Source organism: Chrysemys picta, chromosome 5 (genome assembly GCF_011386835.1).
Source record: "Chrysemys picta bellii isolate R12L10 chromosome 5, ASM1138683v2, whole genome shotgun sequence".
NCBI classification, from domain to species: Eukaryota; Metazoa; Chordata; order Testudines; family Emydidae; genus Chrysemys; species Chrysemys picta.
This window is the reverse complement of record NC_088795.1, coordinates 115,187,244-115,215,113: the sequence shown is the minus strand read 5'-3', so window position 1 is coordinate 115,215,113 and position 27,870 is coordinate 115,187,244. Positions and strand designations below refer to the sequence as shown.

General features: G+C 40.0%; 1 long non-coding RNA gene across 1 annotated transcript; it reads right to left on the bottom strand.

The window, feature by feature from the left end:
* Positions 1–8,948: 8,948 nt before the first annotated feature.
* On the bottom strand, positions 8,949–14,856 carry LOC135984143 (uncharacterized). Its single transcript, XR_010602050.1, has 3 exons — positions 14,754–14,856; positions 14,309–14,379; positions 8,949–12,485 (listed from the first exon to the last, which is right to left on the bottom strand). It is a non-coding gene; the product is annotated as an uncharacterized LOC135984143 (long non-coding RNA).
* Between the last annotated feature and the right edge of the window lie 13,014 nt (positions 14,857–27,870).

Genomic DNA, 27,870 nt, shown 5'->3' with positions numbered 1-27,870 from the left:
GCCACACCTGGAGTATTGTGTCCAGTTTGGGTCCCCCCACTAAGAAGGGAAGTGGACAAATTGGAGAGAGTCCAACGGAGGGCAATGAAAATGATTAGGGGGCTGGGGCACATGACTTGCGAGGAGAGGCTGAGGGAACTGGGGTTACTTAGTCTGCAGAAGAGAAGAGTGAGGGGGGATTTGATAGCAGCCTTCAACTACCTGAAGGGGGATTCAAAAGAGGTTGGAGTTTGGCTGTTTCCAGTGATGGCAGATGACAGAACAAGAAGTAATGGTCTCAAGTTGCAGTGAGGGAGGTTGTGGTGGGGCGATTACCCCACACCTAGAGAGACTGGGCTGCGGCAGGCCTAGGCGCCTGCGTAGACGCGCGGCCAATCAGGAGAGGGCTTACTGGGAGCCAATAAGAAGGCTGATTGGAGCCAGCCAATCAGAGCCCGGCTTAGCCATATAAAAGGCTGCCCAGAGCAGGAGCAGTCAGTCTGTCCCAGACCTTCAGAGGGGAAGGTCTGTCTCCAGAGCTGGGAGGCCAGCACCACGGACAGTGCAGTGCAGGCCAGCCTGAGAGAGTGGGAGAAGGCCCTACTCCATAGCCTGCTAGGTGGCAGGCCTGGGAGGAGGAGGCCTAGCGTAGCGAAGGGCTGTTGGGGAAGCGGTCCAGAGGGATAGTCAGAGGAGGAAGGAGAAGGAAGACAGTGAGACTGTCATACGAGGGCCTCTGGACCGGGACTCAGAGTAGTGGGCGGGCCTGAGTCCCCCCCCCTCCTTTTTCCCCCTTTGTTTGCTGTGCTACCCCACGCACAGCCACGGGCCGCAGGGAGCGGCCGGTCAGAACCACACCAGGTCCTAGACTGCGAGGATCGGACTCGAGGGTGTGGGACTGTTGTCTAACCCCCCCCCCCCCCGAAAGGGGGTGTGAAGAGGCAAAAGGGACACTGTCGGAGGACAGTGCTCCGGAAGAGGACGCCGACGTTGGGAGCAACGCAAGTCCGTGCACCCCACAGAGGCGAGAAGACAGGCGGAACGCCACCCAAAGAGGGCGCTCTACTGGCGCAAAACTAATTCCCCGAAGCGGCCAGGAGGAGGCGCCACAGCGGTGAGCTACTACCCTGTCACAGAGGTCTAGGTTGGATACTAGGAAACACTTTCACTAGGAGGGTGGTGAAGCACTGGAATGAGTTACCTAGTGAGGTGGTGGAATCTCCATCCTTAGAGGTTTTTAAGGCCCGGCTTGACAAAGCCCTGCTGGGATGATTTAGTTGGTGTTGGTCCTGCTTTGAGCAGGGGATTGGACTAGATGACCTCCTGAGGTCTCTTCCAACCCTAATATTCTATGATTCTATATCAGTGGCCTGAGGACAGCATTACAGAAGATGGAGGAACAGATGAGAGAGAAACAAACCTGCTAGGCACAAGATAATAGGAAAATTATGTGCCCATCCCAAACTTACTCCCTTTTGGAGGATACCTTACACAGTAATTAAGAAACTAAAGAACTTGTCCTTGTAGATACAAAAGCCAGTACCCTTCACTTTGTAGTGCATCGAGAACTAGTGCACAGATGCACTGAAAGAAAGGGGAGGGCAAACATTGAGAATGCTCAGTATCCATCCCAGAGGGATGCAGAAGAGGATTTGGAGGTTCCCCCCAACAGATTCCTGTGGCTCATAGTGAGACACCAGTTGTGGAAGAGGAATTGCCAGGATGTACGCCGGCCCTCACCACACCACCATCTTCAACAGACAGACTTTTCACAACAGATAGGCCTGACCTCAAGGACATAAACTCTGCACTCACTGGTAATCTAGATCCAACTAGGAGTGAATATGGAATCCTGGGTGGATGGCAGACTACCTGGATTCCTAGGAGCTATTTATTAAATACTTATTTAAGTAGATGGGGGGAAGTTTTAATAATTAGTGTAGACAGCATCTCCACCATCCTTATCTTAAACTCAAGTTGTCTTGTATATTATGCGGTTGAACTGATGTTCAGGCCTGCTGTGTGTACTGGAGTTGGTACTTTCAGTGTCCTAACAAATCTTTGTGAGCCTATAACCAACTATTACAATATTGATGTAGGATTGATGGTTGTGTCTATGTTTGGGCAGGTCTTGCTTCTACTTTATGTCCCTGTTCCTGCAAATGCTGGCTACAGCCTTTGGTACTGTTTCATCTGACCCCGTAACACACTACTTGCACATGCACCTGAGAAAGTAGATTTGCACTTTCTTATTTCTCTGTTCACTGTCAATGCAGGTAACCTAAGGAGTTAAGGAACTCTCTCTACCTGTTCTCTTCATGGTGGTTGCATAGCACAGAGATCACATGAAGACTGATCTGCCCTGAACTAGTAAGTGCACCCACAACTTCCACACTAGTAAACAAAAGAGGTTAAGTCTGCAAAATAATATATTATACAGTTATGTAAACATGCATGATAAACAATTGACCTTCAATAAGTAACGAACACAAAACCCTACAATAGCTATTGTGCCTGGTTTTGTTTCCTCTACATCAGCCTTATATGGGAGTAACTCCACTCACTTCAATAGATTTATATCTGTGTAAGTGAGAACAGGATCAAACCCAGTATTTACCTAATTTCATGTTCATGGAACAAAAGTCAAAATATACATATAAACAACGTTTGCTCTCCATTTTGTGCTCCATCATCCCTGCTGAATTAGGTGGTAGGCCAGATATACAAGGCAATCTGCCGAAAGCTTGATTTCTTCTGTTTGCTATTAACTTGGAAATGTCTACATTTCCACCACTGTGCTGAAAATGCACTATATTGAGAAACAGATGGTAGCACTGCGCAACCTGTAAAAACTATTTTGGGAAGACAGTGGCCATGACATCATATGTTTCTGCAATGAGCAGATGTTACACTTGTGTGCAAAAAGAGCTCCCAACATTGACTCTAGCTGGGATCAGGGAATACGTTTATTGGCTGCATTAAAAATGGTCTGTACGTGCAAAGTGAGATTTCTTTAAGGGATGAGATTGCAACGTGTGCTGTGATTTTAACACCATTTAAAATGTTGAGTGATTTTTATGCTTTGGTTTAATTGCCAGACCAGGAATACTGCTACCAGTGCAATCTACCATTGGGTAGTAAGGTCTGACTCAGTAAGTCACATTCTGATGGTAGATAAAATAGTTTCCCCCACTTCCCACAGTATTTTCATGTTTCAGGTAAATGGTTGTGCTATGAGAGAGATCAGGCTACATGGCAGTTTTGTTTCATTTTTGTTTTTTTACCCACAAAGTAGTTATTATAAAATTATGAACAGAGATTGTCAGAGTCTGAAAGGCATCCCCAAAATACTCATTATTCTCTCCTTATACTGTATTTTATTTCTAACTTCTTTCTTAGGCTACAGATTGCTTAGACAATGGGCAAAAATCTGTTCTCAGCTGTACTATTGCAAATCTAGAGTCACTTCTTTGGAATCAGTGGAATTATTTCAGATGTACTCAGACATAAATGAAAGCAGAATTTGTTCCTCTATTTCAAACCTTAGGACAATGACTGAGTCTATGAGGCTTCATTGTTCTGCCTCAAGGATAAGCCTACTCAGCCCAAGCATTGCTATTCCACCTTCTCCCAATAGGCGGTCATTTTTTCTCCTCATTCCCATTCTTTCTTTCAACCCTTATTTTTCATCCTTAACCTTTATAAAACCAAGACTGATTGCAGTATCTCTCCTCTAATTTTCCACATGGCTCACTGAAGTGACAGTTCTTCTCTCCCCTAAAGAGACTTGACATATCTACTTTCTCCTTTTCTCATAAATAGAAAAAAAAATTAAAGCTTTTATTTAATTTATTTATTTATTGCAGATGGCTGTCTCTCACCCTCCACCAGATCTATCATTAATTCATTATTATTATTTGTATTGAAGTAGCATCTCAGAGTCCCAGTCACGGATCAGGAGCCCATTGTGCTAGGCGCTGTACAAATACAAAACAAAAAGACAGCCCCTGCCCCAAAGAGCTTACATTTCCCTTTACTTGTTCATGAAGTAAATGATATTTCCTTACACTGTTAAATTCAGACACTCAGAAAGCTGGATTCCTTGGCTGAAATCTTCAGCTGTGCCCAGCTATCTGTAGTTTTAAAGGGAGAAGGAATGGATTTCAAGCTTACAAGCTCTAAACTCTCACTTATTTACTTTTAGTGTTCTTGCTTATTTAGTCGGCATTAACTGTAGCACCATTCCATTGCTCCAGAAGTTTCGCTCCCTCTCTCTCACACCTTTTTTCCAGAAGGCTGTTCTCCTCCCAACTCAGAGTTGCATTCCTTCTAGCAGACTTTCAATGCACATTCAGAAATATGTGAAAAGAGTCACTTCAGCAAACACTCCTAAGCTTGGAACTAAACTCTGAAGGTGACAGTCACTCCCGTGCAGAGGGTGACCATAAAGGCCAATGCATCACTTAAGCCTTTAAAATAGCCTGCAGTTGTGCATAGGTCTTGTGCTGATTCTCTGCACCGGATATGAATTTCATACACTGTGATTCAGTTGAGATAAAAGTGAAAAAGGGTTCTTTAACAACTTAGACGTGATTTTCCAAAAGATTAATGTTGCACAACATAAAATACAGGCATAAACTGCCTTTCTTTTAACATACTTCAGCTAAGCTCTAATGCAACAAATAAACAGGATTGTAGCTTACGGCTCTCCTTCTCTTTTCCTCAGCAAATATAGTATTAGCAGAGAGATTTTTCACTTTTTAAAAGGTAAATCTTTTTCTAAGTAAAATGTGAAAGGAAAAGGCATGCCCCATTAGCATGTAGGTAAAAAATGATCTGCTTAGCTGGGAATTTCAGGAGCTTGGTGGCATCGTAATGATGATTCATGATTACAGGGTTTACTGTCTTGAGTGGCCTCAAACATTTCCTTGTCATGTAGCCTCTCCATCATAATTAAAATCCCATTTGTTTGCACATATACAGTAGTGCTGTGCAGAAACACACTTGAGACTTTTGTAAGCATAGCTCGCACTATGAAAAATTGCCATTCAATTACAGAATAAAAACTCATGTGGACGTACTTTAATTTGAATATTGGCTTGATCCTCTCTCCTAGTGTTGCTGGCACATGAGGCTGCTTCCTCTACGTCCTCCATCAAAAGTAATCAATGTTAAGGCCACTTTTGAGGCATACTTGGCAGCAGCATGTGATCCTGATGAGAAGCTGCATTATATATTTTCCAGCAGCAACATCTAGGCTTGTGGGTTGGCTCCTAAAGTGAGTGGACTGCTGATAGTAGGTTGTTTCTATTGATGGATGGCTATAAGGCTGTCCTGCTGCTCGATTGCACTCTGTGCTGGATTTGTTCTTTGAGTCACTTATATTTTTTTAATCATTTGCTCATATTTCCAGGAATGAGGATAATGGCCCCTGCTTAGTCTTGAAAACATCTGTAGTCCTATTTGTACTGTGAGAACCTGATGTATCCTATAACACGAATCATTAATAATTCATGATGCCCTTTTCTGAATAGAAACCGATTTGAATTATGCCCTAAATTTTCTCACTTGAAAGATCACTGGTTATCTTTCTACCAGAGAATATCATTTTCTGAAAAATATTTGTATTTGTCCTAAAACACCAAAGTCTCACTGTTTAATCGGTTTCACTTGGCATGCCAACATATATTTGCAATCTTATTTCCCACGGTGGACAGGGATTGTACCTTTCATCCAAGAATCTCTAACACTATTGGTAGGTCTACAGTTTGAGCTGAGGGTGCAATTACCCTCTGAAGGAGACATACTCGAACTACTTCTGATCAAGCTAGTGCACTAAAGAGAGAGTATAGTTGCAGTGGCATGAGAGGCTAGCTGCCCCAACTATGTGCCTCATGCCTCAGACGGATCATGCCTCAGGTGGCTAGCTCCTCCTGTCATTCGTGCCTCTATGGCTACACTCTAATTTTAGCATAGTAGCTTGATCAGAGTTAGTACAAGTGTAACGCCAACAGACCCCCAGGCGTCGGCAGGTGGGTTCAAACCTGGGACCTCAGTGCATGAGCCTCTACCGCATGAGCTAAAAGCAACTGGCTGTTAGCTAAAGGCTGTAGAGCAGACTCTCTCCCTAAGTCGTCTCGGTGCCACTACCTAGGACAGAACACCACACCCAGGAGGTGTGGGGGTTATATACTTCCCCTAGCGGAGGAAGCAGGTCCTAAGCTTCAGAGACTTTCCAACTGAAATCCCAGACAAGCCGCCATTTGTAACACCAACAGACACAGGTTGTCAGAAGGCAGGATCGAACCTGGGGTCTTTGGAGCTTAGTGCATGAGCCAAAAGCCATATGGCCCTTAGCTGAGGCTGTAGAACAGACTCATCATTTTTTTAATTTCTCTCTCTAAGTGATCTCAGTGCCACGAGATGGGACAGAACACCACACCCAGAAGGTGTGTGGGTTACACAGGTGTCTCCTTGAGATGGAAATGACACCCCAGCTCGAAGTGTAGATACATCATTTGCCTACACTGTAATCAGGAATTGTAACTGCAGATATACCCAAGCTAGCATTGATCTAGATCCATCAAAGGGAGGTTGAGTAATAATAGCAGTGAAGCCTCAGCAGCACAGAGGCACGAGCTAGCCTCACCCAGCCGGGACCCTGGGTTCATACTCGAGCCACCATCACATCTTTCACTGTGACTTCACTTTTATTACTTCTCAAGCTAGCTCTGATCAAAGCTTGCTCGGGTATGTCTACACATACTGCAATCATGCCTCCCAACTGTAGCATAGACATACCCTAATTAACAAAGCTACATAACTTCCTGGTGAGGTCAAGATGTATTATAATTACACACACACAAACACCAAAAAAAGTTAAAAGAATATTAATAAAGTTGCAAAGTCAAGCACTCAAAAGTTTGGAAATGTCAGAAATAAGGTTGCCTTTGCAATTTTAGTTTGGCCCCCTTGTGCCTATGCATTATGAGACAGTCATTAATTATACAATCACATACTATTTTTCCACAGCACCCCACCTCATTCAGTGCAGAGGCTGGACAGTGCTCACTTAGTGAGCAACTAGCCAATATTTTGTTTTCTCCTCATTGCTCCATGTGTGGTCCCAGACCTTATTTACTGCATGCTATTCAAACCCTGCCCATGGACTTTTCTATACAGCCCATCACTATGCGTATGAGTGCATCACAAATCAATCTTCACAATACATGTTTGAGGTCAAGAAGTATTATTATTCCCATTTTATAAATGGAAAATTGAGGCACAGAGAGATTCATGTTGGAAATGTCCACTAATTTCGGGTGCCCAATCTGAGATGCCTATGCCTGATTTGTCAGAGAATTTCGCATTATATAATTCTTTATATGTTCAGAGCACAGCTCCCATTGATTTCAGCTGCAGTTGTGAGTACTCAGCATTTCTGAAGATCAGACCCCAGGGTATCAAATTGGGCACCCAGAAGGTGGGAAATACGCAATTAGTGACCAACTAGGAAAAGTTTGGTTTAAGTGACTTGCCCAGCATCACACAGGAACTCTGGGATCGAATCCAATTCTTAAGGATAGCATTCAACAGCCTTAACCATAAGATAGTTCCTTTCTCTTCCTGTCAATCCCTGCAACAAATAAGGCAGAGGTCTTACAGACAACAGCTTCCTTCACTAAACAATTCTGATTCATCCCCAAAGCATATATATCCTATGCCTGGATGAAGCAGGGGTCCTGTGGGAAAAAATAGTATGTGATCATATAATTAAAGATTGTGAAAGAATTCATATGCATAAGGGGCTGAAATAGGTTATGTGGAATGAATAAGGAATGAACAAACTTGTAAAACTCATGATCTACATGTAGATAAGACATTAGTGGAAGAGAAGACCAAACCTGACAAATAAAGTGTTCCTAGTGAAGAGTTCACCTAGCTCTAATGTTAAATGAAAAATATCGGTACAAAAGTAGCATTGATCCATGGGGTTTTTAAGTGGAAAACCTTTCCTCCACATTCATATTTCTTCTTCATGTTGCCAGTGGAAGTGAACCAAAATGAATAGCACACAAAAGTGATTTAATGAAAGTGGTCAGCTGTTCATGAGTCAGATGTGAATTCATATAAGGAAGATACATTTGCAGATTAAGTTTATGCTAGTTGCATTAACATCTAATATATACTAAAGCTAGGGTCGAGGGATGTAGGAAATGCCTATAGGTTTAATGCAAGTACAATTATAATCATCCCGGTCATTGTTTTTTTATACAAAACTCCCAGTTGATTTCTGCATACAGATTGATGGGTGGATATGGCCCTAGAATGTTTACAAAGTTGATGGCAGGAAACAAAAAAAAAAAGCGGGTGGGCTAATTTTTGGAAATACTAAGAGTCCTTTGAAAAATGAAAAAGCTAGAACCTGGGGGGTGCTGGCTCTAGGGTTTTAAATGCTGTGAGGTGCAATCTGAGCAATTTCTTGGCATTCTGTGCAGTATATTAATTAATCCTATAAAGAACGCTGACGAATAGAATGCCCTCAGTGTCAGGGGCTCATTTAAAAGTCAATGGTTGAAATTCCCAGGGGTTGGCTCTGAGTGCTTACATGGGAAAAGCTGTGTTGCAATAGAACTGTTATATTTCAGTCAGTAATTCAACTGTAAACCAGTTACAAAAAGAAAAAAGAAGAACAGGGAACTCAAGCTGATGTGTAACAGCATGTGTGTGGAAGTTAGGTCAGTGCATACAGTACTGCAGATTCATGTAAGAAAGAAACAGGCACATGGGGAAATATTCCTCTTGCCCATCAAAGCACTTCACATATTCACAGTGTGAATTTACACAAATATTTATTTAATGAACTATAGCAGTAGCAGTTAATATCTGTTGCATTCCAGCAGCAAAAAGAAAAAGGTAGCATGGACTAAACTAACACCTCAAATAATCTGACTCACCACATTTCCATCTTTTATTTATTATTTTTCACTGGCCCATCCGCCATTCTCATTTTTCCACACAAAGCGTATGACAAAAGCAGAAACCTAAAAATATACAATCCCATGGCAGGTTTGATAAACCAGAACAGTGAGCTATGGAAAACACATCAGGTGTAACAATGACCAGCAAATGCTCAGTGGTGCACAAAGCATTTTCAAATAGCACATTGGCAAAGATGTTTCTTTAAATAAAGGACTTTCCTTTTTTATACCTCAAAAGTAGCATACAATACAACTGCGACACATAACCCTGTCCAGGTTATCAGGAATAATGTCATGTGTATGGGCCCTTGAGAATTGCCATTTCCTCTCTGTGTGAAAACACAACACCAACACCATTTACAGTTCAATGTTTTTAACTATATGAAGGGCATGCACAATCCAAAGACCAGGAATCAGAACTTATGAGATATATTCCTGCCTCTGCCACTTATTTACTTACTATGGGGCTGATCGAAAGCCCATGGAAATCAGTGAGAATCTTTCCGTTGACTTGACTGGGCTTTGGATCATGCACTATGCACCCAAATCCAAACCCACAGAAAAACCCACTGACTGCAATGGCTGCAGAGTCAGACTCTATGTGACTTTGACCTAATTATTCCAGCCTACATTTTCAAAAGTGACTAGTGATGTTCATTGCCTCCATTTTGGGCTGCCCAATTTAAGGCACCTGATAGGACCCAGATTTTCAGATGGCTGCTGACTTGAAAGGTGTCTCAGGATGTGCAGCCACTCAGGAGTTGGCATCACTTAGGAGACTGCAAAAGATCTAACCTTTAAAACTTCAGAAGCAAAAATAGTCTTGTTGTGACCATCTGTAAAATAATCTCCCCTATTATGGTGCTGCTAGGCTTAGATTATTATTGCTTGTAATGCACTTGAGATCCCTGGACTGACAGACTCTAATGATAACTTTTTAAATTATTATTATTCACCTAAGTGAAAGAGAGCATTCAAAGTTTCTTCTGCAATTTCAGATAGTTTGCATTTTTTGATCATTTTTAAAACAGATTTAATGAGCCCTAGTACCCTACATCATTCTTATTGTAAAACTGAGTGCAATTGTAAAAATGCCAATACTTTAAAAAGAATAAACATTGCAGATAAGACAAAGTGTTTACATTTGGTAGAAATATTTCTTCAGGTGAGCTGATGTAAAAGTCTCACAGGTAAAATATTGGAAAGTCAGTATTGATCTAAAAAAGATGTTAAAAATGAAATATTTTAAAAGTGTATGGAGCATTTTTGTTAAGCTCTTTGATATTTGTGACTCTAAAAGGTCTGTTTTTTTCTGAGATACTGTATAACTGAATGTACCTATTCTCCAGGTCTCAAGGACTGGGATTTATCTTAATCTCTAATAGAAAACTGAGTTGTTTTTATAAACCAAGGTGTACACTGACTCTTTCATGCTATACATCTTTCTACTCCTGTGGTCAAGTACCTTGCAGTTATTATCGCTTATTTGTTCAAGTGGTGAGGAAATATTAAATATCACAAGTTCTCAGCAGAGACTGGACAGTAATTATCAACAGATGGCTGGCAATAGGGTATTGAGAGCGGGAGAGAGAGAGAGAGAGAGTTCTTCCTACCAAAAAAACTTGTGGAAAGTTCTAGGCAACTCATTGGTCACACCTCTGGTTAGGATCAGATTCAAGTTAACTACCTATTTCCCCCCACTTTTCACATTACCTGAACTCTTGCTTACAGAACTGTAACGAAATGTTACCAATTCAGGCGTAAAAGCTGCACCTTCACCCTTCTGAAAAGAATTACATAATGCAAAACAACACATCAAGTCTTGGGTAACTGGGAATATAGAATTTTGCAAGTCTGGCCTAATCTCCCATATGCTTGTATCTTAAATGACTAACATTAACCTCCTGTGGAAGCAACAGAGGTTCAAGATGTAAAAAAATACACAAGAGGGCAGATCTTCAGCTTGAGCCAATCGTCATAGCTCCATTGAAGTCAGTCATGGAACTACGACAATTTCCACCAGCTGGGGAGCTCCCTCAATATGTTCAATACCTTGGTTTTCAGAAGAAAAGTTTTACATGTGGAACTGTTAGACGCTGGCTGTTCTGCTTTACAAATCAGTTCTCTGTTTTGTTTTTTTTTAAGCCTGTCTAGTCTGGAAACCTTAGCAGAAATTAAAGTCAGCAACTGTCTGCAGTGAGTCCTTTGTCCGGCTGGCAGGAAAAAAAGGGGCTGTCACCCCCATAAGGGCTTCCTCTGCAATTGGTGCAGAGGGGGAAGGAAGGGAAGGTCTACCTAGATGGAGCAAGGAGGAACAGGAAATGGCTGCATGAGCACAGACAGGTGGGGGAGGTACTGCCCTTCCAGGTGACCAGAGGATTGGTGGGGGTATTTATAATTTGGGCAGGTCCAGAGAAGCCCTCTCTCTCAATGGGATCAGGCTAGCAACAGTAATGAAATGAACTATTGTCATAATGCCCACCCCACCTCTCTCCTCTTTGAGCCTTGTTCAGTAAGAAATATGTCTGGCTACTGCACTGCAGAAGCCCCCAAAAGGACATGGAAGTTCCACCAAACCGGTTCTTAAGATTAAATCTGGTTGGTCCGTTGTGAACTTCTGCAGAGTGAAATGCCAGATGTATTTTCTTTTATTAAGTCAGGCCCTTCATTTGTGTGGTACGCAAAAGGAGAGAAATGCTTTAGAATGCTATAGGAAGAGTTCCATCGTTTTAAATACGTGAACAAATATTTCTCCTGGAACATTACATTAGTGCCTGCATTTACTGATTGTCAAGCCTTAGACTGGACAGATTTCTGACAACATCTATCAATAAAACTTTTTCTGTTAAATCAGATTTTTTTAATGTGTCACAGCAACATTCATTTCCACTTTTTTCCTAACTATAATAACCTCCAATGAAATGCTAACAGACTTTTAAAAAGAAAGAAATCAGCACTTTTGCCTTAGTTGATGTAATAAAAGAAATTTTGCATGTTTATATATAAAAAACTTGTGTGCTTTTAAAGTATTCTTTAATCACTTCGTTTAGTATTTTTACACGTGTTCCAATAAAAAGTCCATCCAATGAATTCCCTTCTAAAAACACTAAAAAGTTTGGAAGCTGAAGGTCCAGATGATTAATTAAAAGGCTTGTTGCACTAAAGCAGGGAGGGTGGCATAGCTTGAGTAAATGTAAGAAATAGCAGATAAAGAGCTGCACATTTTGGAGTTTATGCGGACACACAGACACGTGCACATATATACACACACACTCTCTCTCTCTCTCCCAGAAATGGATTTGGATTAAAAATTGCCAAAATCTCTGCCTGAGGCCAACCAGCCAGACCTGGAAGCCTGTTCGTTTTCACATAAAAATAGTAATGCTGAATAAAAATATTTGGAGGGCCTCCAATGCCTCACACAGCATAATTTCTGTCCTCTTCCCTACACATACACACAAGCTTGCTCCGGCTGTACAGTCCCTGTTCTCGCCAGCTCCTCAACCACGTAATATATTTATGCTGCTGTGAATGAAAAGTAACATTTTCAGTTTTAAGTGCAAAAAAAATCAAAGTCTTTTAACCTTTTCTGAATGTGCAAAATGTCATAATCCAAACGAAGAACCAGGATAGAAGCATCCTCCCGTGGACAGGGCATGTGGCTGGGAGTCAGGTCACCTGGGTTCTTTCCTGTTTCTCCCTTTAACTTATGTGAACTTGGGCACTTATGTGATCTGTTGCCTCAGTTTCACCATTGTTATAGACTGGATAAAATTACTGATATCTATCGATGTCAAGAGCTACAGAAGTATTAACTGTTATTTTTATTGCTTAGTATTATCCCCTTAGCATCAGTGGGACTTATGTTTATGTTGTAGGGGAAGAAGAGACCCCAAGATCTTAAACCCAATGTTCTGAATACTAAAAATCTGATTTCAACAGACCAGCAGTATTGGTGTGTGCAAGCGCCATGTACTTAGGTGCACAAATCAGAGTTTTGGGACAGGCATTTGTGTACCTAATTGCCCAGTTTGCACATACAAATTGAGAACATATTGTTTGGAAATGTTTCCCTAAAGATTTTTTTTTCTGCGGTTTTTATTGTTTTGGCATAAAACACAAATCTAAATAGAACACACAACAATTATAACAGAAAAAGGAAACTCAACAAACATAAAAGAAAAAAATAATCATGTCTTCTCAATGTACTAGTCTGGGCTTGGCGCATGTGACACTGTCTCCCTCTGCTGTCCAACCCCAGTGACAATAAAAGCCTGCAAATCCAGTTACACTTCTAGCTCAACTGGTAGCACTCTCTTGTGTGGTACTGATGTTCCTGGGGTTTGATCCCTGCTGACAATTCTAGTGCTTGAAAATGTATGCCACCCAAATGCAAATTGAAATTATGTTATTGTAGTGTCAGGATTAGTTCACATAAAACAGTAATTATAAAAATTAAGACAAAAATATTGAACTGGAAGTAAATGAAAACTCTATGAAATAATCTTACTCATAGACTCATAGACTCTGAGGTCAGAAGGGACCATTATGATCATCTAGTCTGACCTCCTGCATGATGCAGGCCACAAAAACTGACCCACCCACTCCTGGAAGAATTCTCTCCCTTGACTCAGCTGTTGAAGTCCCCAAATCATGATTTAAAGACTTCAAATCGCTGAGAATCCTCCAGCAAGCGACCCCTGCCCCATGCTGCGGAGGAAGGCGAAAAACCTCCAGGGCCTCTGCCAATCTACCCTGGAGGAAAATTCCTTCCCGACCCCAAATATGGTGATCAGCTGAACCCCGAGCATGCGGGCAAGATTCTCTAGCCAGACCCTCTGGAAAAAGTTCTCTGTAATCTTGAAGTTGAACTGAACCAAGCTATCTCCAGAATCAAAATGTAGATTTTGTAATTCTACTGTGACTCCAGTCCATACTTGGCTTTCCTAGATATTTCAATGAACCAGCAAATTAGTATATATACCCCCACCCTTTATTGAGTAGATAGTTTACCAGCTGTATGTCATAGACCCTTTACTTCCAGGAGCTATTTTACATAGCACAGGGGATACTGGTCTGTACATTTGGAGCAGGAGGTTGTACATTCTGTGTCTGCTACCACCATGAAGTTCCAAGTAGTAAATGCGAAGTCCTAGGCAACTGAATTTGTGACAATATCCAGTACTCTTGGTGCAGAACAGACTTTCACTAACAGAAAAAGAGCTGTTCTTATTTTAAAATGGAATTGGCAACTTTTCTCGTAACATTTGTTGATGGATAATGTACATTTGAGCTGGTGACAAATTAACCATTGGCATAACTTTCATAAGAATAGTATGCAAACTTACTGCAACCAGGATCTTGCGCTGCCTTGATCCTACTGCATTTCCTTGAACATCTGACATTTTCTCTTTTGCTGCTTTTATGAGAAAGCAATGTGGGCTGTCAACAATTCTGTTTATTTGTGATAAAAAAAATAGAAGCTAAATAACATAAACAGCATAGTTTCACCCCTTCCCCCCAAGTGTCTTATTCTCAGAGGAAGACAAGACACAGGCAACACTGTGTAGCTACTGGACAGGAGGTGCCATTATGGCTGCCAGAATTTTATTTGTCCTTAACCCTGAAAAGGCGGTTCTTTTACCAATAGCAATCTCTTTGCCTGTGCACTGAAAACTTAGCACTGTACTTTCTCCTATTCCCAGGGCAGATATTAATGGCTGTTCTTCATCACAGAGAGAAAACTTCTTCTGAGTTTGGTAATGTTCCAATGCAACAAGTAACAGCACTTACCAGGGACTTAAACAGCAATCTTTTGATGCTCAGAGATGACCCGCTAACACTGGCAAGCCTTTGGGCCAGCTCGCTAATTTTGATAGATGAATCATTTCTGAAGTATTCAAGGGAGAGAAGAAAAAAACCCATCTCTCACGTGTGTTGCACTTTGGGAAGAAAAGACTTTTTGTTATAGGGCACAGACACACAATCTTATCTTCAGTGCATATACAATAACAGGTCTAACATGATTCGTCATTAACAGAGAGCAATAAAGAACACAATTCCTAGACAATTTTAAACACACACACATACAGACACAAAATGGCTGGCAGTCACAATGTGTTATTATCAAAGTGAGTAGCATTAATCATTTTTAATGGCCAATCTGTTAAAAAGAAGTTCTAACTGATTACTGGTGTAAAAGAAAATAAACATTGCACATACAAATCTTATTTCCAAAAAAACTGAATCACTTTTGTCAGGTATTTAACTTAAACCAGCAAAACAGACCATCAAGGAGGCAGTATTTAAATGGATGCCTGCAGCGATGGGCAGTCAATGGCCTCTTTATTTGTTAAAGATGGATTATTTTAAATAAATTACAGAGCACTTTCACTGAATAAACAGAGTCTCAGTGGCTGTGGCATGCTATACATGCTTAATTGAGCCACAGAAATCCTAAATGACTACTGAGCTGTGTAATCGCCTTTGATTTTGCTGATAGGACCTGATTCTTTAGGCAAAAACCAAGCCATTGAGAGCTGAAAAGCAACACTACCTTGAGGAAAATAGAAAGTTTAATCTGGAAGATATAATATTTCGGAAACCACAAGGATGGAGTGTTCCAATAACTGAACACAAGGCAGCTTCAGAAGTGAACGATTTGCGTGTCATTTTTATTTGAGCTCGATATGTTAAATGTCCCAAATGTTTATGTTGTATAAGCCCACTTAAACATTGCAAAGTGCAACAGATTTGTTGGCAAAATAAAAAGTATAACTTTTTTCAATCTCTCTTACTGTGTCTTCTTGCATAGATCAAATACATTACACACACACACACACACACACACACAGAGGAATCATACACACACACACCCAAGGGCTTTCTTAAGTAATGGTGTAATTTGACCTTTTCTGGGAAACATGTTAATGTGATTAATTTTGCGGGTTACCTATAGCTACTATAGGCAGGAGTAAAACATTAGCTCAAAAATCAGGAAAAGCTTTTAACCCTTACTGATCATAGTTCTCATTTCCATGCCAAGCATTTTAACTCTTTATGTTCCATTCCTGCAGTCACACTGCACCCAAAACTCCCAAAAATTACAACACCGTACCTTTCACGAAGATTTCCTGGGTATTTAAAAAGTGGCAAATAATTTCAAAGTGACATAAATGAATCCTGAGTTACTGGCATATGGGATTCATTTTGACAGGAGGTATGACCCTCCATGATATTGCGCTCATTTGTCAATATCTTAGGAAAATGGTTTGACATTGAGAGGCAGTTTGAATAACAGCAATTAAGAGAAAGATTGATGCCATTGGGCATTTTAATAATCATTGTGTACCTGGATTTTCTCTAAAGAATTTCAACACTTACAACTTTCTTCATAATAAGCCAGTACAAAAACACCTAGCTGTGAAATTCTTCTCTATATAATGGGATATGATAAATTGCGTTTGCAGCTTTCATAATTCTATTGTATATAAAAAAAGATATAAGCTTCATAAATCTCAGCAATTAAACAGCCTAATCATACTGATAAATTACTGATGTGTAACATGCATGGATGTATGCTTCTATAATGGATAACCATTTTAAAAAAGCATAAGTTTGCCAATATATGAGCAGGGGGAAAATTTCCAGGCAAAGATTTTTCAAAAGTTACTGATGATTTTGAATGCTCAACCTGAGACACCTGAAAGGGGTCTGATTTTAAGAAAATGAGGGTTCAGCAATTTCTGAAAATTGGGCCCTTTTAAGGTGTATCAAATTGGGCATAAAAAACACTAGATGCCTTGAAAATGTTTGGCCCAAGCATTGTGCTATGATCCTGTGAGACTTCATAAACTAAGCATGGGTCAGTAGCTGTGATAGGAGAGCATCGTGGTGTGTGTCACATAAGGGATGCAGGAAATGAAGTTAGGCTGGTGGTCATCTCTCTGATGGTCAGTTACTAACCAATATCTCAGCAGGGTGCTATTTATTTGCAGACTTTCCTATGGTACTCATCAATGTAGTATCCAAACAACTCACATACAGGAATGAATCTTAACCTATCAACACTCTTGTGGGGTAGAGAAGTATGAGCTTCATTTGTCTTACTGATCATGCAGGAATTCTGTGGCAGAGGTGGGAATAAAGCCCAGCTCTCCTGAGTCCTCGTCTAGTGCCTGAGCCATAATATCATCCTTCCTCTCATCAGTCCTTAGTGCTAGGGAGCAGTGTGATGCTGGAAGCGTCCAAGTAATTTGTAGCTTTTGTCCTACAGTGTTAAACTTGTATTGTCCTGTGTGGGCAATATAAGTGTCCATGCAGTAAGCATGGTCCTGAGACTTCCACTGAGCCCAGACCCCCATTTCATTGGTGCACAGCGGAATAAGCCTCATTTGAACTTCTTTGGGCTGCTTTACTATGGACTCCTTTTAAACTGCAGCTTTTTTACTATGTTCACTGTTTCCTGTGGCCATGCCCTGCTGAATCACCTTTGATTAGGCACACAGGGCTGCCTGCCATCATCTGCACGGAGGTGGAATATACAAGCATGTTTTGTTTTTCTATTTGGCTGTTCTGCGAACCTGGCTGTGTGGTCAACATTGTGTGGCACACATCAGGGGGATGATCATACCATTTAGATAGGGAAGAAGGGACTAAACAATTGAAACATTACTAAATAAAGAGAGAAAGGGCTTAAGTAAGGGCACATGTATGGAGACAAAGGGAGAATAATCATATTTTGGATAAAAGAAATTAAACGTTATTTCCTAAACAGACCTAAAGGCAATACAAAGCAGAGACTTACAACTGCACCACATGTGTGTAAGAAGAAATATGATATAATTTGTTAACTGAGACTTACCTAGATCAGGAAACAGACTTGGACATTAAAATTCTAGGGCACAGTTAATGGAAAAGAAAGATTGAATAGGACACAGGGGATACAGCTATATAGGTGATCAGGCATGTTAACTTTAGGGAAAATAATTACATAGCTAGTTTGACTGCTATTGAAAAGACAACTGATGCTGTGAAACCATCATAAGAAATTTACACACCTCCAGGGACTGTGACAAAGGAGATCAGAAAATACTTCTGCAGATAAGAATGGCTTGCAAGCAAGCTGGAATACATGATAAAAGTGGCTGGGGGGTATCAGTTTGCATTTAATTGAGAAAAAAGTTTGTGGAATCACTAAAGAACATTGTGTGTTCCTGGTACTGAAGGCAGCACAAAGTTGTTTCTGTTATGAGGGGTTTGTGAGCCAAACATTAAAATAAAATGCATTTTGTATCTAAAATATAGCAATAAGAGGGTCCTTAAGTCTGAAATATGGACAAGCACTATGTTTGAAAGAAGCTGTGCAAAAGGAATAGGGTCAAATTGTGCCCTTACATGCACACACACAGCTTCTATTAACTAGCATCATGCATTACTATGTCTGTTGTAGAATTAGCAGAAACAAATGCCTCTTGCAGTGCAGTTATCAGTGTTCTAAACTGAGGGATCAGTGTGCACTTCCATCTTCCACTATATGAACACTGAAAAGAGACTCAAAAGCATGCAATACACTCTGCAAGAATGAAATGATGTCCCAAAATATGAGGATAGCAAGCATTGTGAAAGCAGTTAAGAAATAAGTCTCTCTTTCATTATATAGTGCCTTGCAGCCCAGAAGATCCTAAAATGTTTTACTAGCTATGGGTTATGTTATGCCTACCTCTTCACAAATGTATTAGATGGAGAGAGGGTGCAGGGAGCCCTGTCTCTACCCATATATGAAACTGCCATAGTTTGGTTCCCAGCAAAAGGAAGGATTGTTGGGCTTCAAAAGGTATGTCAGGGTCGGGTAGGTGATTGGCCAAACGTTCATCTCCCTTTCCTTTTCCCCACCCCAGGCAAGGCAGGCTATACAGAGGGAAAGGGTGAATTTTTGTATTGTAATTCAGTCAGGAATCAAAGGCTGAATATTTAAGCTGGGACGAAAATGAATAGCTCATGAAGAGAATGTTTGGATGTGAAATACAAAGGCAGAGCTCTAGTTAGTCCTCAAATATTAATCTATCCCAATCCTGCAATCATTCTGGATCAGGGGCAGGATTTGGCCTTTAATTTTTTTTATTTCAGAAACTGAACATATAGCTTTTCAACAGAAATCACAGGCACTTTAACTCACTCCAAACCTAGCACCTAGCTTTGCATGTCTGGTTAGAGTAACCTACACAAATCCTTCGTTTGTACCCTCCAACCTATTTCATTACACACAAAAATCATTTTCACTGTGTTCTATTGAGAGCTAATCAATCGCCACCCAAAACCTATATCTGCATGAAAGATTTAAATAAAGGCTGTTAGAGACTCATAGAGTCACAGAGTAGGGACCATTAGATCATCTAGTCTTACCGCCTGTATATCATAGGCCATTAAATTTCACCTAAATACTCCTATGATGAGTCTAATTACTTGAATTAATCTGAAGCATTTTAGAGAATTCTCTGCACCATGGCAGTACACTGATTCACCCCAAGTGGTGTCCCATCTCTAGTTGTGTCTAATCTCTGATGTTTCAGTGGGAGGTGGGGAAAAAAATACCCTCCAGATAACAAACGTGAACTGGGAGGAAAAATTGCTTCCTGACCTCTGAATGCAATTGGCTAAAGCCCTGAAGCATGCAATTAGATTATACACATTATCTAAATGCAGAGCTACAAGTATTATGAGCATCTTGAGCGCAATGTAGGCAATCCCATTCTCCTCAAGGGCTGTGAAGGAAGGGGAAGAACAGGGGGACCCATATATTCACAGATTCACACTGCCAGATGGGGCCACCAGCCAGTCAGCCCCTACTCCCGGCACTTAGGCCACAAAACTTCACCTAGAATTGGGATTAAAGCATATTTTTCCTAAAGACATCCAGTCTCTTGTCATGTCACTTCCCAATGTCCTGCCTCTGCAAAGAAGAATCCATGAGCAAAGATTACTTTCCATTAATAGTTTATCTTTATATTGTCATATATTCCACTTTTCTTTGGTTTTTACAGTGTTTTATTTTCCAAGATTGCTTTGTGCCCTTTGTATATCATTGTGCTTCCAATTCCAATAACAATGATAGTCAGAGAAACACTGCAGCCTACAGATGCAAAAGAGCTAAGATATGGCTCCCATTCCTGAAGTTTAGGCTACAGGTAGCATCCTGTTTCCAACCTTTAGCAATGCAAATAAGCTGATGTTGGCAGTGTATCATGAACTGCTCTCCAGTCATTTCCTTAATGACTTGCTAATTTTCCTCTCTATATCCTCCACATCACACAGTGGAATCTCATACACTCATGCAGGCCAATGCAACTGAGACATTAGCTGATGTTGATAGCACCATGATTTCTGATTTTATGCCAGCTCTTGTTTTTCTGTATTTTCCCTTCTAGGAGTCTGCTTCAAATCTCCAATTTAATTTTTGAGGGTAGCTGAGAAATATTTCTATAGATACTTAACTGCTCTGTCCATTATTCCCCTTTATAATCTGTAGCTGCCAGAATTTTGTATTTTACCTTATGCTGTTTGGCATTTTATTCTTGATCACTTAATGTACTCAATGTAAGTAAATATTATGCAGCTTCTCATCTAATCCTTTTAGTTATTATTTTGTATTAGCAATGAAAGAACTCATATATTTGAACTTACTCCAATAAGATTGTTTAATACGTGCAAGATACTTGGTAATCTTTCTTGGACTTGAATACCACTTTCAATGAGTTTTGAATGTATTAATAGTTGAAAAGTGCTATTGTATCCCAGGATATGGTAATCTCCTTAAGCCTCCAGAAATTACAAGAACATTGTTTGTCTTTTGTATTATAACATTAAGATTTACCAGACAAACACAAGACTCTCACTCAGAAAATGACATTTTTCCAATTTATTAACTAACATTTCTACGGAACACAAAACTGCAAAACTAGACATTTAGGTATGTTTTACCCTAATGATATCAGTTTATATTAGTAGAAAATACTCAAGAATGCTTTCCTGGGGGACGCCTAAGGTGAGATATTGCTTAGGGATCATCTCTCTCTTGGTAACACATTTGTTAATGGAGTACTCTCAGCTGTGGGAATATAGGATATGCTAAGCCAATGAATATGAAGGGACACAGGAGTACTACTAAAAAGAACAGGAGTACTTGTGGCACATTAGAGACTAACATTTATTTGAGCATAAGCTTTCGTGGGCTACAGCCTACTTCATCGGATGCATGTGGTGGAAAATACAGTAGGAAGATATATATATACACAGAGAACATGAAACAATGGGTGTTACTATACACACTATAAGGAGAGGTTTCAGAGTAGCAGCCGTGTTAGTCTGTATCCGCAAAAAGAACAGGAGTACTTGTGGCACCTTAGAGACTAACAAATTTATTAGAGCATAAGCTTTCGTGGACTACAGCCCACTTCTTCGGATGCATATAGAATGGAACATATATTGAGGAGATATATATACACACATACAGAGAGCATGAACAGGTGGGAGTTGTCTTACCAACTCTGAGAGGCCAATTAAGTAAGAGAAAAAAAACTTTTGAAGTGATAATCAAGCTAGCCCAGTACAGACAGGTTGATAAGAAGTGTGAGAATACTTACAAGGGGAGATAGATTCAATGTTTGTAATGGCTCAGCCATTCCCAGTCCTTATTCAATCCTTTGTTGATTGTGTCTAGTTTGCATATCAATTCCAGCTCAGCAGTCTCTCGTTGGAGTCTGTTTTTGAAGTTTTTCTGTTGTAATATAGCCACCCGCCGGTCTGTCACTGAATGACCAGACAGGTTAAAGTGTTCTCCCACTGGTTTTTGAGTATTATGATTCCTGATGTCAGATTTGTGTCCATTAATTCTTTTGCGTAGAGACTGTCCGGCATTGCTGTCACATGTGCCAGCAATGCCCCTCTGCCATGTACATTGGCCAAACCAGACAGTCTCTACGCAAAAGAATTAATGGAGAATTAAGGTGCCACAAGTACTCCTACTATAAGGAGAGTGATCAGTTAAGGTGAGCTTTTATCAGCAGGAGAAAAGAAAACCTGTTTGTAGTGGTAATGAAAATGGCCCATTTCCAGCAATTGATAAGGAGATATGAGGAACTGTTAATTTGCAAATTGGACACCATTAAATTAGGCTTGAACAAAGACTGGGAGTGGATGGGCCATTACACAAAGTAAAACTATTTCCCCATGTGGGCTGTAGTCCACGAAAGCTTATGCTCTAATAAATTTGTTAGTCTCTAAGGTGCCACAAGTCCTCCTGTTCTTCTATTTCCCCATGCTTATTCCCGCCCGCCCCCGCCCCCCCCCCCATATCTCAGATAACAGAATTATGGTTCTGACCCTTACCCTCACCTTTACGGAGAAACTGAGGGAGAAGTACGTAAGCTCCACCCATGATGACACATTGCTATTTGTAGGCTAAGCAGATGCAAATAGCATTTCTCTCTCTCTCTCTGCCAAATTCTCTTATATGTTGCTACCTTCCAAGTGCAGAATGTAACAACTTTAACCAAAACACAATGTGATGTCTCCAGTTCAGAGGAAACAAAAGCCTGGTCTGCAAACAGTTTTTGTATTTTGTAGTTTTGCATTTGGGTTTAGAAACTGATATAAACTGGTGCAGCCTCCTAGTGTGGAGGCATTTACACCAGTGTAATGGTGCTTACATCTAAAGCAAGGTAGTTAAATCATTACAAGGACTGTGTGTAGACAAGCCCAACGTTACATAAGATGTTGAAGGGAAAAATGTGTTCAAAAAGAAAATTTCAATAACGAATAAAAGAAAATACTTTTTTCAATTAAGACTTAAAAACATATATGAGGACTGTTTGAAAAATTCAAAAAGCCCTCCTGATCACCTTAAAGTATAGTCCAATTCAAAATTTACTGATCAATTATTCCTTTAACAGCAGCAGGTGAAGAAAACCTGTTAATGTGCTTAAAGTTATGAATGTGCTCAAGTGCTTTGCTAGATCAGGCCTTGAGTGGTCTTTGCAGGATTGAGCCGAAGAAGAGGAAAGTAGTCCAAGGGGATGGAAGGAAGCCAGAGAAATAGCTGACAGAATCTCTCTCTCTCTCTCTCTCTCTCTCTCACACACACACACACACACAAATATGTCAGGGAAACAGAAAAAGCTGGCAAGGGAGAAACACAGAGAAAAGCAAAGTTACTGAATAGTAAACGAGAGCCAGAAATACAACATAGGTTTGGAAAAAAGTTTATTTTATTTCAAATTAATAACAGGAAAGAATCTATAAATGTGGCACAAATTGTTTAATGCCCCATGGAGTGCCAATATTATACCAATCATTTATACATGCAGGTGTATTATTTCTAGTTCCCTGGATAAAAAAAAAAGAAAAAGAAAATTGCTTTCCATGTATTCGGTTGCATTTAAAATATATTTTTTCACTGCTCTATTGCCAAAGGTTCTTATTCTACCAGACCCAATAATAACTAATCACTGGCATGGGCCTGAAAATATGGTTAGCACTTTGTGGGGGGTTATTCTTCCATCTCTATTAAAGAACCATTTTTAAATGGTCCTTAGTTAGTGATTTCTCCCAAATTTGTATGTCTCCCTATGGACAGATTTTTCTATAAACCCTCTCCCTCCTCCACATTTCCATAATTCTTGATCTAGCGGTCTGCTATTTGGCCACATTAACTTTTTACTCTAATTGACCCTATGGATTTCCTTCCGAAAAATCAGCACATCAATGTAAATTCTAATTCATTCAATGTTTCCTCTTCTTTCACCCACTGGAGACATGCTGCCATTGCATAGTTTTTTGTGGATGCTCAACAGCAGCTATGGAGGGACAAAGAGGGGTGCAATAGAGCCTCCAAACCCAGCAGAAGACCAGCAAAATGGTGCTGTAGAGAATTGGATCAGCTCTGCTCCCACTATATCTAAATGTATGGAATCCTGCTTAAGAACCAGCCTTTAGTTTCACCTCAGATCTTCTCACTAACATACTTATTTTGGCCATGCGGCACTACACAGGATCTGACCCAATGATTTTAACAATGTGATTAAGGTCACTGTCTGCTGCAGAAAGACTCAAACTTTAAAAAAAGCGTAGACTATCCCTTTCATTCAGCCATCACAGACAGCACCTCTTCTTTCATTCATGATCACACAGCATCTCTGAGGCAGCTAAAGTGATTACTTAAACAGAAAATTATATTAGGATTAGAGCTGGTTGGGAACTGGAATTTCAGTTCCATGGCAAATTCTGATACATATTTATATTAGAAAAAATCATTCCAAAGCAGGAAAAAAGGGAAATTTTCAAAATTTCTCATAAAATGAAATGTTCAGAAAATGTATTGTTTTGATTTTTACTTGTTTTATTTTTATTTGAATGATATAATTTATAATATAATAGGAAATAACAGAAAATGAAGTCATTTTGAAAATGAAAAATTGAAGTGACCCTTTCCTTCTCAAAATGCTTCCGTTTTTATTTTTTTCCTCCCTAAACAAAATGTTGTTGAAATCAACATATTCCCACAGTATGTTTTGATTTCAACCAATCAGCATTTTCCAAAAGAAAAACATTTAGGAACGTTTTCAACCAGCTCTACTTAGGAAATAATGTCTGCATTTTTAGTCAACTTTAACGTGACAAGGGGTTTTTGTACTATTGTCTTTATTTAATCTTCCTTCCCAGCTGTTCTGTCCTCCCCCTCTACAGACAGACACACACACACACCTTCCTCCCCTGTTCCACTTAATGATGGCTGGTTGCCTTCTGCCCTGGACATACTGTCCAATTCCCTTCCTCCATGAAAATTCTTCATTGATGCTCGGCAATTCCCAGTGATAACTCTGATCACCAATTCCTCTTTCCTCTTGCCTTATTTACCATTGGCCCCTTGTTTCCAGCTGCTTTTGCAGATCTCTGGGATCTTCTTCACACCAAAGGGCTTGAACAGCTGCTGCTAGAGCTAGAAACAGGGAGCACAGCCAGCATCACATGTCCAACCCACTCTCTGCAGACCACCAGCAAGTTCTCTATAGATTACCAAAATGTTCAGCATCCAGAGTTTGTTGGTCTACCACATATAACAGGCCTGATCCTGTTTCTGCTGATGTCAATAACAGGAAGCTTGGCATTGACTACAAAGGGAGCTGGATTGGGGTCAATAAACAGTTGGTAATAGGACCTGACTTTCAGAGGTGCTGGGCTCTTGCAGCTCTAATTAACCAGAATCATAGCTGTAGTGTTAAGTACCTATGAAAATCAGTCTGTAACCACTTTCCAGCTTCTTGGTGAGCCCATTCCAGCTAGCAGAGTTATGGGGACGGGGAGGAGTGGCTGGTTGTTCTGGGGAGTGGGGGGTGGGGGAAAGTGGGGAAAGTGGAGGGTAGGGCTGGGTCCCTTACATCATTTTATTTTTTGCATTTTTGTTTCAAGATCCTGCATCACAGACATTCATTTCACTATTTAAGCCACAAAAAGAGGTGAAAAAATGTTTGAACTTAGCAAATGAATGCTACATTTTGAAATCTGGCAGGATTAGTCTTCCTCTTCCCCCCTGGGAGGATTAATTTGCTTCTTTTTTTATTCTTAACTCTTTATTATTCCAATTAAAGGATATAAAAGTGCCATTGAGAGTTCTGGAAAAATTGAAAGTACACACTGTATGCGGGAACTGCTTAAAATAAGAATAAAATTTATGGAGAGCGTAGACATTTTTATCACATTTATGTGACCTATAAATGATAAAGGAAATTTCCTTCATCTAATGAGCTCTGTGTTTATGAATGTAACAAGGGAGGATATTTTATATTAAATATAAGGGAGTTAAAATCTTAACCCCAAGCTACTAACTATATTTCATTTTGCATTTAAAAGGAATATTGTTAACATTTATATTGTTTTAGTTATTACAACATGGAGATCAGACTTCTTAATATTCATTTCAATTTATAGATTGAATTTGAACATTAATTTCAGAGACTCTTCAAATTAAATTAAGAAACTGGTATATACGGTAAACAAGAAAGGTTGCAATTTTCTGTACCTATGCAGTATGGCATAACATATGATAAAAAAAATCAGAAACGTTCTAATCTTGGTATGTCAAAAAGCGAGATGCCATTTATTTTATTGCATCAATTTCATAGAAGTTCAGTCAGTCCTTCTCTCTGCCAATGTAGGAACATTTCCTATTTTTCTAGTGCATTATTCAGTCCAGTTTTAAAATAGTTGGAGCAATCACTTATTAGAAGAGTGAAAAGAATGGCCACAGTTCAGATTGCAGTAGCAGAGCCTGATAACATCACTGGGGTCTGAAACTCTGGTACTGTCACCATTTGCTGCCATTCACACCCAGCTCCAGCCAAAGAGAGAATCTGCCTTTGCATGCCTCTCAGTATTACCTGAAAACAAACAACAATGAGGCTCTGTTTTAAAACTGGACCTTGTGGCTTTAGGTTATGCCTATAAGTGCTTTGCAAGGCTCCCACTCAGACACCGTATCAAAACAGCATCAGATCAAGAGAGGGCATGTTTTAAAGTGAGAGATACTGTACATTCAGTGCTCTAAATGAAGTCATTATTTTCAGGATGGATTCTGATACTGAGATATGCTTTAATTTAGTTTATCCATGTAATAAATCTCCCACAACAAATTCTCCCAAGTCTCAGTCCAACTCTAGTCTCCAGACAAGTGGGAGCATATTGGAGGGGGACCACGGCCTGGATAGGTCAGAGGAGGGTTAAGAACATTTTAAATTAAGATCAAGATAAAAATCACAAATTGGTGGGGACTGTGCTAATGGAAAACAAAGAGGTAGAAGTACCATTTTCATAGGATCCTGCTGGTCAAGCTTCTAAATGTATGAAAAGCTAATGTCAATCTGACATAGTTATAATGCATGTCTGCTCAGGGAAGATCTTGAAGTAGTGTGAGGAATGGCAGCTTCACAATGAATGGGTTTCTCTAGAATAATACTCATTACTATACTTAAAACACAGTTTCCTCTTTTTACCTGAATATTTTAACAGAACTGTAACCATATATATAATTGATTGAAAGTGACATGTTGAAATTTCTAGTATACACTACATTACATTCTATTTTAAATGAATATATAATTGGACTTTGTCTGACACCTTTCGGGCTCTAGTGAAAACAAAATGTCACATCTCAAAGGGATAGTCTTGATTTTATAAGAAATAAAATAAGCAAACCTCTCTGTGCAAACAGCCGCTTTGTACTGAAGTTTCCATGTAGATTCTGGAAATTGTATTTTTCACTGCATGGTCTTTTTCAATGAGTAAAATGCATATTGCATGCTATTTATTCTGTGTCTCTTAGGACCCAGAAAATATTTACATGGGAAATACATGAATTATCTATAATTCTTGAAGATGGCGTGCATGTTCTATGTCCAGATACAAAGGGATAAGAGAACTTGTACAGATGTAGAGTAGCAGGAGTGCAAGACATTGGTTTATGCATGAACAGTTGAAGTACATGCAGGAAAATCATTTGTCCACATAAGACTGATGACACATTCACAGCTGGAAATTATGTGGGATAAAATATTGGTCATGCCCTTTTTACTGAATTACCGGTATCCCTGCTAAAACCATCTGTGGAGGTTCAACTTTACTCTATCCAGATGAGATATTTTTAACGTGCCTACAATCTTGGGACAGTCAGTATTCTGGGCAAAGTTTGCAGGACCAGTGGCAGGAGCTCAGTAGACAAGAACCACCATAGAGGTTCAGAGTCAGTCTCAAGGTCAATAGTCAGGCCGAAGGGCAGAACTGGAGACAGGTCAGGGATCGGGCCAAGCTTCAATACCAGGTGTCAGGGTCCATGTAAGTATGCTAGGGTTCAAGCAGGAGG